The sequence below is a fragment of the Motacilla alba genome, chromosome Z, assembly GCF_015832195.1.
Source record: "Motacilla alba alba isolate MOTALB_02 chromosome Z, Motacilla_alba_V1.0_pri, whole genome shotgun sequence".
Classification (NCBI taxonomy): domain Eukaryota; kingdom Metazoa; phylum Chordata; class Aves; order Passeriformes; family Motacillidae; genus Motacilla; species Motacilla alba.
The window spans coordinates 9,875,879-9,891,939 of record NC_052046.1 but is presented as its reverse complement, the minus strand read 5'-3'; the positions used below and the strand labels follow the sequence as shown (position 1 = coordinate 9,891,939).

The window sequence follows — 16,061 nt, the reverse complement described above, 5'->3', positions numbered from 1 at the left end:
AAAACAGAGTATCAGATTAGATAGAATTGAGAATCAAACAGATCACAGAAATAAAAAAGTTACTTTTATCTTCATATTTGCAAGGAGGTATGAATAGGTTCTTCTACAGTCACCAGACTGCAGTCTGTATTTTATCAGTCTCAACAGAGCTCTTTCTACTTGATTGCTATAATGCTAATATAATATTTTATACTTTGTAGTTTATATAATCTCTTTTCAGTAATGTCCAAATACATTACTGAAAAAAACCTCAAATAAACCATTATTGAAGTTACTGAAGAGTTACTAAAAAATCTCAAGTAAACCATAGAAAGGTAAATGTCATTAAATTCACTAAAGATGAAAAAAATTGTACTCTTTAATACACTTTTTCATGTTTGATTGATAAGAAAACACAGCCTACTTAACACTAAAATCATCATCTGAAGTTACGTAATTTCCAAGTATTTTAAAATGAAGAAATGTTTAGAGTCATTTCCTGTTTCCATAAGATGCCATGCCCAGAAACAAGGGAGAAAATCTGTTTCTCTACTTGCATTGTGCACATCCAAAGGACATCCTCAGCTAGCCAAACACTGTCCTGGGCTGTAATTAAAGTGAGAGTGACTTCCAGTACAGGCCTAATATATTGAGTGTGTTTCAAGTGTCAATAATGAAACCAGATTTTCTCCAGATCTGGAATGTGCCTTGCTATATATGAGATTTTCTATGGAATTTGTGATTTTTTTTTTTAAGGTGGCAGCTCAATACTTCTACAGTCTGCACGATGTTTTGAATATAGGTGTGTAAAGGGTACGTGATTTGATTATTCATTCCTGGCCTAAGTACAGCAGGTGTTTTGTAACACCTGACTTTGGTTTTTTAGTGATAAATTAATGTTGGGCAGACACATGCGATGGGAAATGCGGTTGTGTCCCAGACAAGACAGGACATCCTCTCCTTGGGCATAAGCAAGAGTCTGATCTTTTCTGGTAGTGCTGAATTAATACAGAGAAAGTTCTTAACTAAGAAGTTTTTGTATGTGCAAGAACTTTGTGGTTTTAAGCATAGCCACAGGAAATGGAGTAATTGTTAATGAATTTAGGGTAGATGAGCTGGCAAACTGAAAATGAAGAGAACTCCCTGCACTTAAATGTTAGTCAACTCTGGGTGAAAAACCATGTTTTGTGAGATCTTCAGTAAGAGTGGGGGCAGCAACATCAATTTTTCGTGGCTTTTTTATTACCAAAGGACTTGCTAATACATACAATTAATTAAGGATGAAAATAGATCCGTAACCCTCCTGACGGAAGTGCTGCTTTTTAAAATTTTGTCTCCTGTGAATAGTGTTAGCCTTTCCAGTTTTGAACAAGAGTATGTCCATTACACAGTCTATTAATATTTTTCCTATGGGAAGTGAATCCTCACACACCAGTGATCCCCTGGGCGTTATTTCTCATGCAAAATCAGATTGCAAATTTCAAGACATTTTTAGTCTTTAATTCTGATGGTGCTTGGTAAAATGACACTGCAGGAAGGAATACAGCCCATTCAGTGCCTCTCTTAAGACTGCAGAGATGCCTACAAGTTATTTTCTTGCATACTTCCCTTGCCTATGGCCTCTCTTTGGTCTATGAGTTAATTGATCCAGGATTTTCAGATATAATTGTCTTAAGCTGTTGACAATTCAGTTAAGAAAGCAGTTGAGCATGTAAATAAAAAATAAACTCTATATGCTTTCATCACTCTTGCAATTAGGCAGCACTACTGATGGTTGGCTTATCAGGAACAACAGTGGGATTTTTTTCTTCTATAATTGAGGATGAGGTTGTGCCTTGATGACTGACCACCTGGGACTTCAAAGCTCTAGGAGAGAGACCTCAACTATTATCCATGCTGTGATCATTTGGTGCTTCTCAGTGATGGCCAAAGAAAACAATGGCATCCCTGAATTTAACTAGTTCCTCAAGGCTTTGTGTGATGCTGAGAGAAAGGCTCATTATGAAGTTCAAACCAGAACTTTAACTTGCTTGGTGGGACAGAACAGAGTCTTTGGCCTCAGTGATGTTTTCATGTCCTTTTGTTGTTGATTTACCATAGGGCTGCATATTTGACATTGCCAAAGATGAGGTTGCAATCGGCCTTCATAAGAGATCTGCAAGTGCAGCATCCTCACTGCTGTGGGCTTTTGTGCCATTTCACATTTAATGTAAAGAATATACATCAAAAGAACAGTAAATCAATAATTACTATAAAGTAGAAACTACACTTCGGTTATATTTTAGTAGTGATATTTGCACCTAAGTCTTTTATCAGCCTATAGTGGCAGTGGGAATAGCCATCAGAGTATAATTAAACTCCATTTAGAGGGTTTAATTTGTCCTTTGGTGCTGAGAGAGTGAATCCAAAGCTTAGAGTTATAAAGGGGATTTAATCACAAAAGATTAAATAAATCCCAGTTATATTTGACAAGCATTTCACTCTTCAGTAAGTCATATGATCCATAATTATTCTCCTAAAGCCTAATTAGCTCTATTCCTTATTTAAATCATTTCTCTTCCACAAGACAGACACTTCTGGCGTGGCTCGATCTTGCCTTTTTGATGCATGTTTTACTAATCGGGCTTTTCATCCATCCAGTTAATCAGCCCTTCCCTGCCGTGAAGCCCAGCTGCTGTACTCCCTCCCTGCTCACCAAGATGCTTTAGATGTCTCATCGCCCAGCCTCAGAAAGCTTGTGTGGCCAAGTGCCCTGGGGCAGATGATACCAGGAGTCAAAGGCCAGCAGATAGAGAGCAGTGTGATTTAAACCTGTCTGAAGAAACCTCTGAAGAGATTTTTGCTGGAGGCTTTTGTTCCACCTATGACCTCCTCCACCAGGACAGACACTCGCTTTATCCTCTTCATGGAAATTTTTATTTTCTTCACTTGAAACAATACCATTTCTATCTAGCTTTCATGTGCTTTTTCCAAGTGGGGCTTCTTAGGAGGAAGATTTTGCAGCAAGCACATTGCCCCAAGATGAATACAGTTTCAGTATCATACTGGGCATGTGTCATTCTGCCAGTGTACATACTTGGCTCAGAAAAAGAAAAATCAAATCTTTTACCTAATCAAAAATTCCTCAGAGTGCATGAACTTTTCCAAATACTTGAAATTATTAATAGAGATGCCTTCTGAAGTGTAATAGCAAACCTGTATGTTCCTGCAAGCAGATATGTAATCTGTTCACATCTGTATAGTGCCGGAGAACTTTTGTCAAGGTTCATTTGGCTACAGTTATCCCTTGTTTTTCCCCTTTAAAACTCAGCTGCAGAATTTCCAAAGTGCTTTCTGTTGAACAATAACAAAGAAATGAGGGAGCTTTCATGAATACTAATGGCTTGCATGTTTTGCCTGAAATCTTTAGTGGGTAACTGTGCTGTGCAGATGCTTTTTTCTCTGCACCAAGACCTGGTTTGGAGCTGGAGGCCCGATCTCTGGAGAGTGATGTAACACTGCCATATTATCTATGGCTAAATTCCTAAAAAATAGGCTCAAACATGCCCATCTGAGTGTGCTTATCACTGAGCTAAGTGACCAGACTGCCTAGGAGCTCAGGTGTATAAATCCTGATGCAGGTATTAGAGTAACGCCTTGCAAATACATCTTGATTTTACAGTTCAGTCATGCCATGCTGACTATTGTTATTATGTTGTTTAATTTTATTTTATGGTGTTTCAAGTGGATGGCAAAAAATGTAGATGTCTACAAAACCAGCCCAAACCCTGATGTGGGGAGGAGGAGAGCTGCATAGGGAAGGAACTGATTTGTTTGGCTGATATTGGACATCTCTTTTTCCATTTTGCTCAATAAGATTGCTCACTGAGGCCAAGCAAAAGCCCAGGCAAGGTGTGCATTCCTGTCCATGCTCACACAGTGGTGCAGCCGGCCTCTCTGCTGATGTGTGGGCTCAGAAGGGAATTAATGAGCCATGCTTAAGGGAGGCAGCAGGTCTTGGGTTCAGATTGCACCGTCTCCACACTAGAGATTGTGAGATATCTGTCTCGAGCAAGGCCTTTGGGAATTCTTACACTGCCAGAGCTGGTGCTGATGCAGACATGGGGTCTCTGGCCTGACTGGAGCTCTGCGCAAATCGCCAGGGACAACAGTAGCCCGATGGGATGGCAATCACCACAGTTAGGACCAAGGAAGGTAAAGCTCATTTGCAAAGCCTGGGGCAGAAGGACCCCCTGGCAGCAGTGGTTTGGCAATTCAGAGCTGCCATCTGCATGGCCAGCACTCAGCTATCATATCCTGATGTTTCTATCCCAGTTTCTTCCAAGTGACATAAACTCTGCCAGCGAAAATCTCATTCAGTATGCACCAAATCATTCAACACTTGAAAGATCCCTTAAAATCAGTCTGTGCTCTCAGACTTTTGCACAGAGAGATTTCCCAAGTGGTCAGAGCAGATGTCAGATGTTCTGCTTCTAGCATCTTCCCAGTTTCACCCTTCCTCAAAGCAGAGGGATACACTGAGATATTTCTTAAGTTGTAATCCATAAGAGAGGGGAATTACTTTGCTGCATTTCTGCATCTGGAATGTTTTTCTATGAAGCTATAGTATGAAATCAGTTTTAAATTTAAAGAAAGGAAATTTCTTTAAAGAAATGAGAAAGCCTGAGTTCTGAACCTGAAGCAGTCAATGGTGCATGGACTTTTTTATTCTCCTTATTCAGGCTCTCCTTGTTATCTTGTGGGTATCCTGTTGACATGGATCTGAAAACAAGTTGTGTGGCCAGAGCTGAAGATGAGCTGTATCACCAAGGAAAAAAGAATCTTGGCTAATTTATATGAGCATAACTTAGTATAGGCTTTTCTAACATCAGCTTTAAACAAAAGCACTAAATTAAAATTAAGAACACAATTTGATTTTTCAAAAGGATTTTTAAAAAAAGGAAAGGAAAAGAAAAAAATGCCCAAGGAAATATCCTGTGTGTATAAAAAGCCGCATTACTGCAAAGTGCACCTCTTGTTGTGCCAGCTCCACTTCCTTTGGACACTCCTCATCTCCTCATCTGTCCTGGAGGCTGGGACAGTCTGCATTGCTCCTTTTGGGCCCTCTCCTTCTGGCTCTGTGGACCACCACCTTCCTTCCCTGGCACCCTCAGGGCTCTCAGTACTACCAAGCAGTGAGGAATTTCTAATCCAGAGTGAATTAATGCACTCTGAGTCTAATGTGTCACATTCAGCCCTGCCATGCTGCCACTATTATATGTGTGCCAGGACCAAGAAATTCAGGTACAACCTTACAAAGAATGATGGAGAGGAATAGGGACATAGTGTAGGGAATGAGGACAGCAAAGAGCTTAAGAGACAGAGAACTGGTAGCAAAACATACAAATTCCCACCTCTGAAGAGGCATTCCCTTGAGAGGCACTTTGCTCCTTCACACAGTGTACCTTTGCAGCTGCAGTTTAGTCCCAAATGGTGGATGAAACTGTTAAAAAACTTGAGGCTATTCCAAGATTTCAGAGCAGCTTTGTAAATGCAGCAAAGCCTTTGTTTGACCTTTCCCTGTAATCCCATGAGTGAAGCATTGTTTAATCAAAAATAATCATACCACTATTTTATGAATAGTTACAAAAAAAATAAATAATAATAATAATAATAATAATAATAATAATAATAATAATAATAATTGCTATGTGATTTCTTTTTCATAATTTTTATAGCAGCAGTCATTTTCCAAAAATAGCTGAGGTGTTTACATAATTGAGAGCCTTTAAAAAGATGTTTTCTACATTGTCCTGGTCCATTCAAATTTTGAATAAATCCTGCGCCAGAGAAAGCTTTGGGATATTTGAAGTTGTTTATGGGGGTGAAAGGAGATGAATCTCACTGGCCTTAGAGAAGCCAAGATTTTCAAAGGCAAATTAAGTCTGTTTACTTAATTTTTTGGGTTAGGAGTCTGCCTCTTCTGGGATGGATTGGGGAATATTTTGAAACCCAAACCAATGCAGCCAGGACACAAAGATATCTCAGTTCCTCGGCCAAAGTCTTTGCCCAAGAGGTGAAGAGCTGGCCAGGTCCTGGATACTTTGAGGGTCAGTTTTCCTGCTCCATGAGGAACAGACAATGAGCTTATAGGTGGATGTGTGGGTTGACTTTCTACCAACCACCAGAGCAGTTTAGGGTGCTTTAGGCAGACAAGGATGCAGCTCCCTGGGCAGCAATGTTGGCCCTGAGCACAGCATAAAGGGGCTGCACCTTGGGCTGGAGTAGAGTCCACTGCAACTCTAAGAGTTTTGCCACCTTAAAATACCCATGTTTGGCTGGAGTCATGCCAAAACCCCAGCTCTGTTGGTTCTGGCTGTTAGGCTCCTCATTGTGCGGGCCTCCTCCTTGGAATGCCACCTCCTTATTGCTGGGACCAGGATGCAGAAGGTAAAACATGCTGTGCTTGACCATTTCTACTTCTAACTCTTTATGCTATTGCTTAAAACAGGGCTGGGGTAGATGGGCTTTTGTTCTGACCTACCTATGGTAGTCTTGTGGTCTTATCATCACTGGTTATTTATGCTGCTCTTTTGTATAATAATTTCCAAAATAATCTTGTTTTACAGTGTTTCATCTTCCTGGGTATTTGGAGAACACATGCATGTACTTAGTGAGGTGACGGGCTGATTTAGTTTCTCAGTAACTTGAAAATAAAATATGTCTCTTAAAAAGCCATGAAAGATTTGAAGAGCCAAAATACTACATTCAAAAATGACAAAACACTCTGAAATTTGCTTTAACAGTTTGGATGCACTAATACATTCCTTTTATCTCTCCTAAACTTCTTGGCTTACTAAAAAGATTCCTATCCAGATTGTCTCTAACAAATTCATCCTACACATGGGTTGCACAACTAAAACCAATCTTAATTGTTCATTCTTAGGCTTTCAGTGGTACTATCAAATTCTGGATTGATTGTTGTTTTCTAATCTTAATTACAGTGTCATTTTAAGTGCACAGAGGGGCTTTAAAAATAATTTGAGCTGGTATCATGCCAAAAGCTGCATCTGGATTCCTGGAGGATGAGGGAAGCTTCGAATCAAACATCTGGCAAGTTTGCTGGATAGAGAAAGGCCAGCACAGTACTTTCAACCTGTGCAGTTATCATGGGAGCTCTTGGCTGCTGTGGCAGAGTTGCTCAGCCTTTCAGCTTCATTGGGAATCTTAAGGTCTTGCTTAACCTGAGCTGATGATTCCTGGCTGTCCTAAGGAAAAGCTGTTCTTGTGGGGTGAAGGAATGTATTTCTTGGTGGTGGTGGTTATTTTTTAAACTGGTGTCTGTAGAGGGACTCAAGAAGTTAAACAAACAAACAAAAAAAAAAAGCCAAAAACATCAAGTGAAGGACCCCCAAGGTGTGCAGTATCCCCGTGCCTGCTGTAAGCTGCCTTCCTCAGCACTTTACATTGGTGGCATCCCATCCTTATGGCGCTGCATTCCTATAGGCCCAGGTCAATCCTTGCAGTTTTCGGGTCTGAAGAACAGCTTTGAAGACCACATCCCTCTCTATTGCTCTTATTGGACCTCCTTGATGTGACATACAAAATGACCTGACTTTGGTGCTAGGAAATACATCATCCTGAGTGTCCCACTAAAAATGCTGTCTTTGTTGTTCTGGTGTTTTTCAAGCAGAGCTTCACCCTCAGTTCTGTGGTGCAGAGTCCTTGCTGGCACTACAAGTTCCTTGTGTCTCCCCTGTGCTCCCTGGTGCTTGTCCCTGTACTGCTCTGCCTGCACGACAGCTTCAGGCTGGTACCAAGAGTGTTCACAAGCAAACCTGTGCTTCCAACCTCACCCACAAGTGCTGTTTGCTTGCATCACTGGTTACCAGAGAGTCCTGAAGCTCTGTGAATTTTTCCCTAAATGATTCATGTTCGATTCTACGCTTCATATCTCAGTCCTGAAGTGAACACTGTGAGACAACTGAGTTAATTTCAATTGTTAGCATAAGGGTGAATATTACCTTGCAGAAGCATTAAGGTTACTTGTGGTTTGTGCATGAACATTTAGCACATTGTGTGCCAATGCCAGAAGGTATCCTGGAAACTGGGTAAATTTGGTGCTCTTCATGTCACCAAACTTAATATGAAGAAGTATTCTCTTTAACTATTCTCTCTTAACTCCAAATAGCAGAAGTGTCTACTTAATTCATTTGTTTTTATCATCAGAAGCAAATTTAACTTCGAATTTCTGATTTCTGAAGTTGGATCTGAAATACTTTCCAAGCTTAAAAAATCATTTTGATGTCTAGAAATAGGAAGAAAAATAGTTTGTATCCAACGATGCTTATTTATAAAGACTTTAAAAGCGGGGAAAAGAAGAAACAATGTAGTTTTTGTGACCTGAGCCTTTGGCACCCACCCAAAGCTATTTCCATGCTGAGTCCGTCCATTATACACTTTGTCAAATCTTTCATATAATCCCACTGTCTCTGTCTTAATCTTAAAAAAATAGCCCTTTGTTTTGAATATTACTCTGGAGGATAAGGAATAGCTGACTGTCTGCAGTGTTGTCAAACCTGGGTGGGCATTTTAATGTGTCTCATGCATTTTTTTTATTGTGTAAGGGCATTTGCTCGGTGTGCGTGGTTCCATTGGGCGTCCATTGTTTATATCCTCTGCTGGTGTTATCTCCAAATTCCTCCCCTTCTCCAAGGGAGTAGATTTCCCCACAACAACTTCTCTTCCAGGCTCAGAAAAGCTGTCTTCGTGGGGCCACTGGAAAGGCAAGCAGCTCTGCTCGTGGGCTGCCAGAGGGGTGAGTGCTCCTGCAGGGAGAAAGCCTATATTAAGATTTTTTTTTTTTTTTTGAGAAATAATAGGAAAATTGCAATTCCTCAGGAGGCAGGGGGATGCCTGGCTGCTCTGCCAAGGGCAGATCATGCACGCCAGGATGTGCAATTGGGAACTGAGTCTCTGAACAGATTGAAATCTGCAGCCTCCACTTCCATTATGATTTTAACCCATTCTTTGTGAGTTTCCCTGTTTTCTGTAAAGGAGAACTTTTGTTACAGACACTGCGTGCAGCTGTTAATCGCTTTGTGTTGATGCAATAGGTGATGTCAAGTCCCAGTCCATTTCTTTGCATCTCTCAGGAGAGCCAGACACATTCAGCTGTCAAAATATCACGTTCTGGTGAGAAAGGAAAGGAAGACAACTTTAAGTCCTGGATTTGTTGAAACTGTGTGTCACCTATCCCCTCCATTTTAGCTCATGATTTGAACAACCTCCCTATGCTCCCTGTGTTGCTGAAATGCTGAAAAAAATGCAGGACCTTAGACACTCTGTTATTTTAAGCTTAAATCAACATAAACTGACTCACATTATGCAACTAAGAGCTGCATTTCATAGCTTAGTGAGTTTGTATACCATTAACCTCTTTCCAGCTAACTACATTCTTCCTTTTTTGCCTAATATCCATGGGTTATGACGGGGTTCCAGGGTTATGACTGTTGATACTCCATAACATGTCACAGGAAATATTTGGAATTGTGGTTGGATTGTTATGGAAGTGATAAAAGGGCGGGTTACTCTGTGTCAGCATCTGTCCAGAAAAGCAAAAGGTATCAGTTGGTTGCCTGCAAGTCTCTTGTCAACTCATTATACATTTCTTTTTTACATAATTTATTTTCTGGGTTTTTTTCCCCAGTAATGCTATTGTCATTGTGCCAGCTGAAAATATTTTACATCTGCAGGTGCAGCTGGTCCCTGGGATCATTGTAGGGTCTTTGTTTAACAACCTGCCTGTAACTTGGTCATGCAGTGCCAGCATTTTGGTCCCATGTCCCTGTTTTTTTTCCAGGAATGACTGTTAGAGGATGGTTTGCTTTTTACGAGCCAGCTGATGGAACAAAACAGAACTGCAAGCCATTGCCAGAGTGTATGTGAATATTGAGACTTAAACCACAAGAAAGCCAATCCTTTTCAAGCTGCAGCAGTGGAAGCTCTCTGTGTTTCACCCCATGAGGGCAGCTGAGGTGATACCACTGAGAGTGGACAAAAACTGGTGTGGGCATGGGCTTCAGGTGTGGGATCTTAGGAACATGGTGTTGGGTAAAGGTGTTCTCACTTGTTTAACTGGAGAAGATTCTTTGGTTCTTGTGCACAGAAATTGCCTGTGCCTGTTTTTTGGTGGGTCCTCCCCACTCCTGTGTGATGTGATTACTCAGGAGACTGGGTGAGCAGGCTGCAGATGCTCCTAACAGGCCTCAGCAATGACAGTACTCAGCACTTCTGGCACCTCTTGTCCCCCAAGCTGCAATGCCACGGCCTAAAGTGCTGCCTAAAACCACCAGTATCATCGAGTTAAGTGGTGCTGATGGTCCATCAGTTCCAATATGTCGCCTTCATGAGTTTCCAGAGCCATTCTTGTCAATACTCTGCTGCAGTTTTCTGTAATTTTCCAAGAGTTTTCAGCCATTTCCAATTCAGGGACTTCAAGAGCAGGAGACTTTTTCTATAAATTCAGTTAAATTTAGTCAAAATAATGGATTACTCTTCTGTGACTTAATTCAATTTCCCCTTTGACTGAAGAAATTTTTATCATCCCTTGGCAAGTAGCTCCACTGTTTAAATAGCCATTGTGTGTGTAAAACTTGTGTTTATTTAATTTGTACCTGATTCTTACTAATTTCCTCTGATGCCCCCGGTTTCCTGCAATGAGCCAGTGATTTAGCATCAGATAGTACAGTGCAGTCACACATTTTGAGACTCTTCAGCCTGGCAGGCTCCAGAATATTTTACAGACATTTATTTGGTAAAAGTCACTCCATCACAAAAGGTTCTCCTATGAAGTCTCTGTAATCCCTTGTATTCCTTAAATCTGATTTCTGGGACAAACATCTCTTAAAACATATTTTCTGTTAAATAAAATGTTTCTCATTTGTAGTGAATTAGGAAAGAAATTATTGATGGATGTACTTCCATTGATATTTTCTGCAGAAGCAGGGAGGAATTGTGGCCAGATTCAGCACAGGCAGGTCTGCACCTACAAAGCCTTGGGCTGTTTCTGCTGGCACAGGGTTGGCTGACCTCTCATTTGGCTCCCCAACACCTCCTCACCTGACTGGCACGGCATTGTTATGGGTTTGTGGCTGATTTCTAGCCTTATCCTGGCCACCTTTAACCACTGAGGTGATGCATTTCTTTCCTCCAGCCCCATTGCTGGTTTCTGTGCAAGGGCTGTAACCTGTCCTTGACCTCCAAAGGGCCTAATTTTGGGTTGTGTGTATGCTTTGGATTGATGTATGAAAAGCTGTACAGTGCCAGCAGCCCAGCTCCAGGGATTGATCCCCAGCCCTGGGGCAGCACTGCCTTGTGGTCATGGCTGGGGCCAGTTCCCTGCATGGGTTTAACCCTGAACATCCTGGCCAGGATCTTTCCAGGGATCACAGGAAACTGTTTCACCATTTAGGTCAGGCAAAAACTTTATCCTCACCTCCCCCTTTTGCCCAAAACACGTCCAACAGGGCACCTGCAGGTTGTTTGGTTCTTATCCCCACTGCCGGGCCTGACATTGCTGAGGCCAAGGAGCAGCTCTTCATACCCATCCTTAGGCTGGTGTGTCACCATGCTAGGGCCAGCAGAGAATGTGGGGACTTCTTCCCTCTGTCAGCTTCCCAGAGAGGTGGGAACCCACCAAAGCAGCTGCTGGTCCAGCATCTATCTGGGCTGGGTGTGCAATGGCCGTCCCTGGGACAGATGCATATGGAGGTTAGGAAAGAGGAGGTGAGCTGCTGTTAACTCTCCAGAGATGTGCTCTCTGACACAGGTATTTCCCATAGGTGGAAATTTAGACAGAACAGAGATCATGGGATTTACTGATAAACTGTAGGAAAAGGGAGAGCTGGTGAGATGAAGGCTTCTTATCTCTGCACAATGTGGCATGCAACCCAAGATATAAATTATGGTTTTCACCAAGTACTACTGGAAAGGCTGGTCCTGAAAAGCAGAGGTAAAGCCCATGAAGCATGCTAAGGAGCTGTGAGTTTTTAACCAAGCTCAGGGTAAGTGGCTGCTCAGATAACTGCTTAGTTTGAATATCTGTCAGCTGTGGATGTCATTTGGGTGGAACATTGGAGGCTGAGAAAAGGACTTATTTCTGTACTTTCTGGGATGTCCTCAGGGTGGCTGTGAGAGGCTGGATGCTAATGAGTTCAGCAGCTGCTGGCAGTGATGTTTTCCCACTGTCAGCATGGATGCTCTGTTACCAGACTGGATGTCTTTAAAATGAAGGATACCTATGATGGATAACGAAACTCCTCCAGTCTTAGAGGGCATTTTTTTTCTTTGTCCCTTCTAGGATTTAAACCATGCTCTTACCATCTCTTGTAATTTTGGATGAGTATTTGACATCACAGACATAAACTGCATATTTTTTAAAATCTTGGAAGCATTTCTTAAGTTTTGCTAATGCCCAGTATTGACCTTGCCAGAGGGTTGTTATCCCAAGAACCATAGACACAGGCTAGTGTGCCAGCAGGAATCTGCAGAGCAAATCTAAGTGGGCCCACGTATCAAAGGTCTCTCCCTCATGTGGCCACCCCCTCTTATGATTACACAGGTTAAATAACACTCTGTAGACCAGGTTTTCTGAGAGGTTCAGAGTCAGGTTGAATTATGTTTTCCCCCAAACAATAGTTATCTTTTATTATTTCTAGATATTCAAGCCTATTGCTAGAAAATTAATGCTACTAGTTTATCTTTCTTGAGGCAATGTAATATTTTCTTTGCTATGTAACTTATCTTCCTGTGCAGCGAACAGATGTTCTCACTGGATTCCTCACATCTCTGAGGTCTTTTTCCTGGATGTTTTACTTAGAATTTATGAATGTGTAGAAGCTCCTTCTGGGATGTGCTGTGTTTCTTCCCAGCAAGTTTCCCAGGGCGCTGGGATGTCTGTTGGCTTTCTGGTGTCTCTTGGATTTGTGTGAATGCAGCTAACCAGGTCGCTTTGCCTGCCAAGGATCCCACCATAAGGTGGGACCCTTATGCAGCTGGTAATTAACTTGCATTAATTATTATTAATAGCAAGGGCAGGTCCTTATCCTACTATTTCACCCAAAGTAGGAAACTGCCAGCATTTTCATTCTGAAATTTTTATTTGCAATTTTGTTCATTTCTCTCTATTATTAACTTCTTGGCCCATAACATAATGTCACAAATAACAAGGAATCATTAATTTTTACATCATAGTGCATGTGACATAGTGAGAGGTGGTGGTTTGCTGGTCCTTAATCTTTCAGCTTTGATATGGCGGGGTTTTTTGCAAGCATAAATATATGGCTGTCTCTCTGGTTCAGTTTTAAGTTACCACACTTCACTTGAAGTTGCAGCTTTTTGAAGTTGAGCATTTGCCATCTGTGCTATGACAGGCCTGACATGCCTGCACTGCTCCATGAGCAACAGCAAGTACAGCTAATCCATGCCATTCCTCATACACTTTTCCAATTGAACATACACAAACAATTTGAACAGAAACTTCAGCTTGGCAGTATTTTGGTGATAGCTCTGTGCATGGGACAAAGCAGTCTTCTGCTATGGGATTATCTCATGGGAGAAGTCCTTTGTTTCATTCCAGTTTGGCCTTAGAAATATGCTTTGGTTTAGCTGGTGCATTTCTAAAAATGAAGCTCAAACAAATAGAGCAATGGCTTAGACAAATGAATTACAACAGTTACAGTTGTTCCGTGCAGCTTCTTCATTATCATGGCTATGGAATTTAAAAAAAAAAAAAAACCCAACCATTTGTGTTTGTTTTGGTTTTATTTACTGCACATGCCCAGAACTAATTCTTAAACCTACTAATTTAAAATGCATGTTAAACTCATGTGTTTACAGTCAAATTTATCATTTCAGAGTGTAGTGGAGTTGCCTATCTTCCCTGTTTTCTCTATTCCTCCCCTCGTGTTATCTAGAGAAGAGTGTGATATGTGTTAAGGAGATCATTTATCCACTCTAAAACATTAAGAAAACTTGGCAAAGGAAGACATGGCTGCCTGCACTGACTGCACACAGAGGATGTGCGCTGGGCTGTCCCCCATCTCTCATCTTTTATCTCCCCTGGTTTTGCTATGCCAGCCCACTCTATCAGATCATGAGCTTTAAAGCCGTCATCTTGGCACCTTTTCAGGCTCAGACTTTGCATTTCAGTTCTCAAAACTTCTCAGCACTTCTAAATCCCAGTTTGGAGTCAGGAAGAGATGTGTATGCCCAGTGCTGAGAAGATAGAATGCATCTGTGTCTTGTTCAGGAAAATGCTGCATTACATCTTTTAGAAAGGAGACTATTTGGTTCAGGAGTGGGTCTTTCAATCACATTTGACCATCTTGAATCCTTCTGGAGTTAACTACAGCTGCTGGGTGTCATTAGGCATGTTGCTTTGGGCTAATCCCAAAGGGATTTTGGTATTGCAGTGGCTGACTTCTAGGCACCCAGCTACCTAATGAATTCCAGATCCCAAAGTCAGGCATACAGAGACATCTAGGGAGAACAAAGGACCTGAATGAGGGGGCACCATGGAAGCCCATGAGATGGAGAGGCTGCCTGAGCAAGCCAGTGGCAAATTTTAAGTTAAGTTGTTGCTTGGTGCTGCACTGTCTGCCTGGAGCCTTTTCCTACAGCTTCGGGATTCTTCAGGATTGCAGGCACCTTTTTTAATGGGGAAAGTGGAAAGATACTGTGATGAGCTCTTTTTGACAGTGAGAGTCTCAACTGAGGCATTGAGTGCATGGGCAGGAACAAGGTGCTGGTCCCTTTCTGCTGTGTGTCCCTGGGGGCAAAAAGCAGAATTGGTGTGAGACTTGCACCCTTAATCCTGAAATATATCTCAGCTTCAGTGGGAAGATTTGTCCAACTGCTTTTCAAAGGGCTAGGCTGAGTGGAAAAAAAAAAAACCTCATGGATGCTGGATATCAGCAAGTCAACATTTAGACACTTGGCCTGTGAAGCTGTTTTAGCATAGCCATCCCCAGTGCATAATACAGCCCGTCAGCTCGCAAGGCTGAAATACCTCTGCAAATAAAAAGCAGCCATGCTGGCAAACAGTCTTCAAAGGTAGCGAAATAATCCCTAAGGGGAGATCTGCTTTTGTGTGGAATTCCCCAGCAGACGGCTGGGAGATCTTAACAAACAAGGCCTTTTAAACTGCCATGTACTTTGAAGCCTGAGTGAGCATTCATTCATTCGGCACAAAAAGCAACAATAAAGAGGGGGGGCAAGGGGTGGAAGGGCTTAGTCAAGGTGAAAATGAAGTTGGGTCTTTCCCCAAAGCCACTGTGGGTACAAATGAATTGCTTCACTGGAGGTAATAAAAGATACGTTATCCCACATTTAATAAAAAGCAACAGTGAAAATACAAAGAGATCATTTCAGACTCGAGTTATCTGACGTTTATTGCACACAGGCCTTTCTCCAGGACAGAGACCCAAGGAGTGTATTGCCCTTTGAAGTGTGGGCTGTGTGGCCACTTGCCCATTTGCTGGTTTATGGCTAAATCTCCTTGATATGACCCACTTTCATCTTTCCAGTGGTGGCAGGGGCCTCTGCAGAGGGGAGAGGGCAAGTAGGGCTCTGTATGTGCACTGGGGACAGGGCCAATTGGGGGGTGCTTCAGCCTTGGAGTGTAGGTAGAAAGGAGGATGCAGCATGAAGCAGAGGCTGGGCTTGGGGAGATGCAGAGCACACACAGCTTTGAGAAGAAGTCCAGAAGTGGCAGGACTGTGGGGACCACAGGCTTTGCAGTGAAAAGCGCTGAGCAGGACTATTGTGGCATGAGTGTCTGTTCCCTTTGACAAGTAATAACACAAACTGGTCCTAATTTTTGCTTACCCCACTAGTATTTTCAACTCTTGTTAGAAACCATTGAGTTATCTCTAGTGGTTAGATCATGGTATTTGGAAAAAGAAGTTTCTTGACAGTGCACTTCCTGCTAGTTAAGATACTAAACTCTGTGTAAGAATCCCCACTAACATCAACAAGTTTTGGATGGGGGCCATAGTCCACTTCCAGGCAGTAATAAGCTCTGCACATTTTTTATATCAAAA

At 42.0% G+C, this 16,061-nt stretch overlaps 1 protein-coding gene across 1 annotated transcript in view; it reads left to right on the top strand.

Annotated features, from left to right (window-relative positions):
• Positions 1 to 16,061, top strand: part of CCBE1 (collagen and calcium binding EGF domains 1) — a 97,664-nt gene that overhangs the window by 23,650 nt on the left and 57,953 nt on the right. The gene's annotated exons all lie outside the window — the stretch shown is intronic.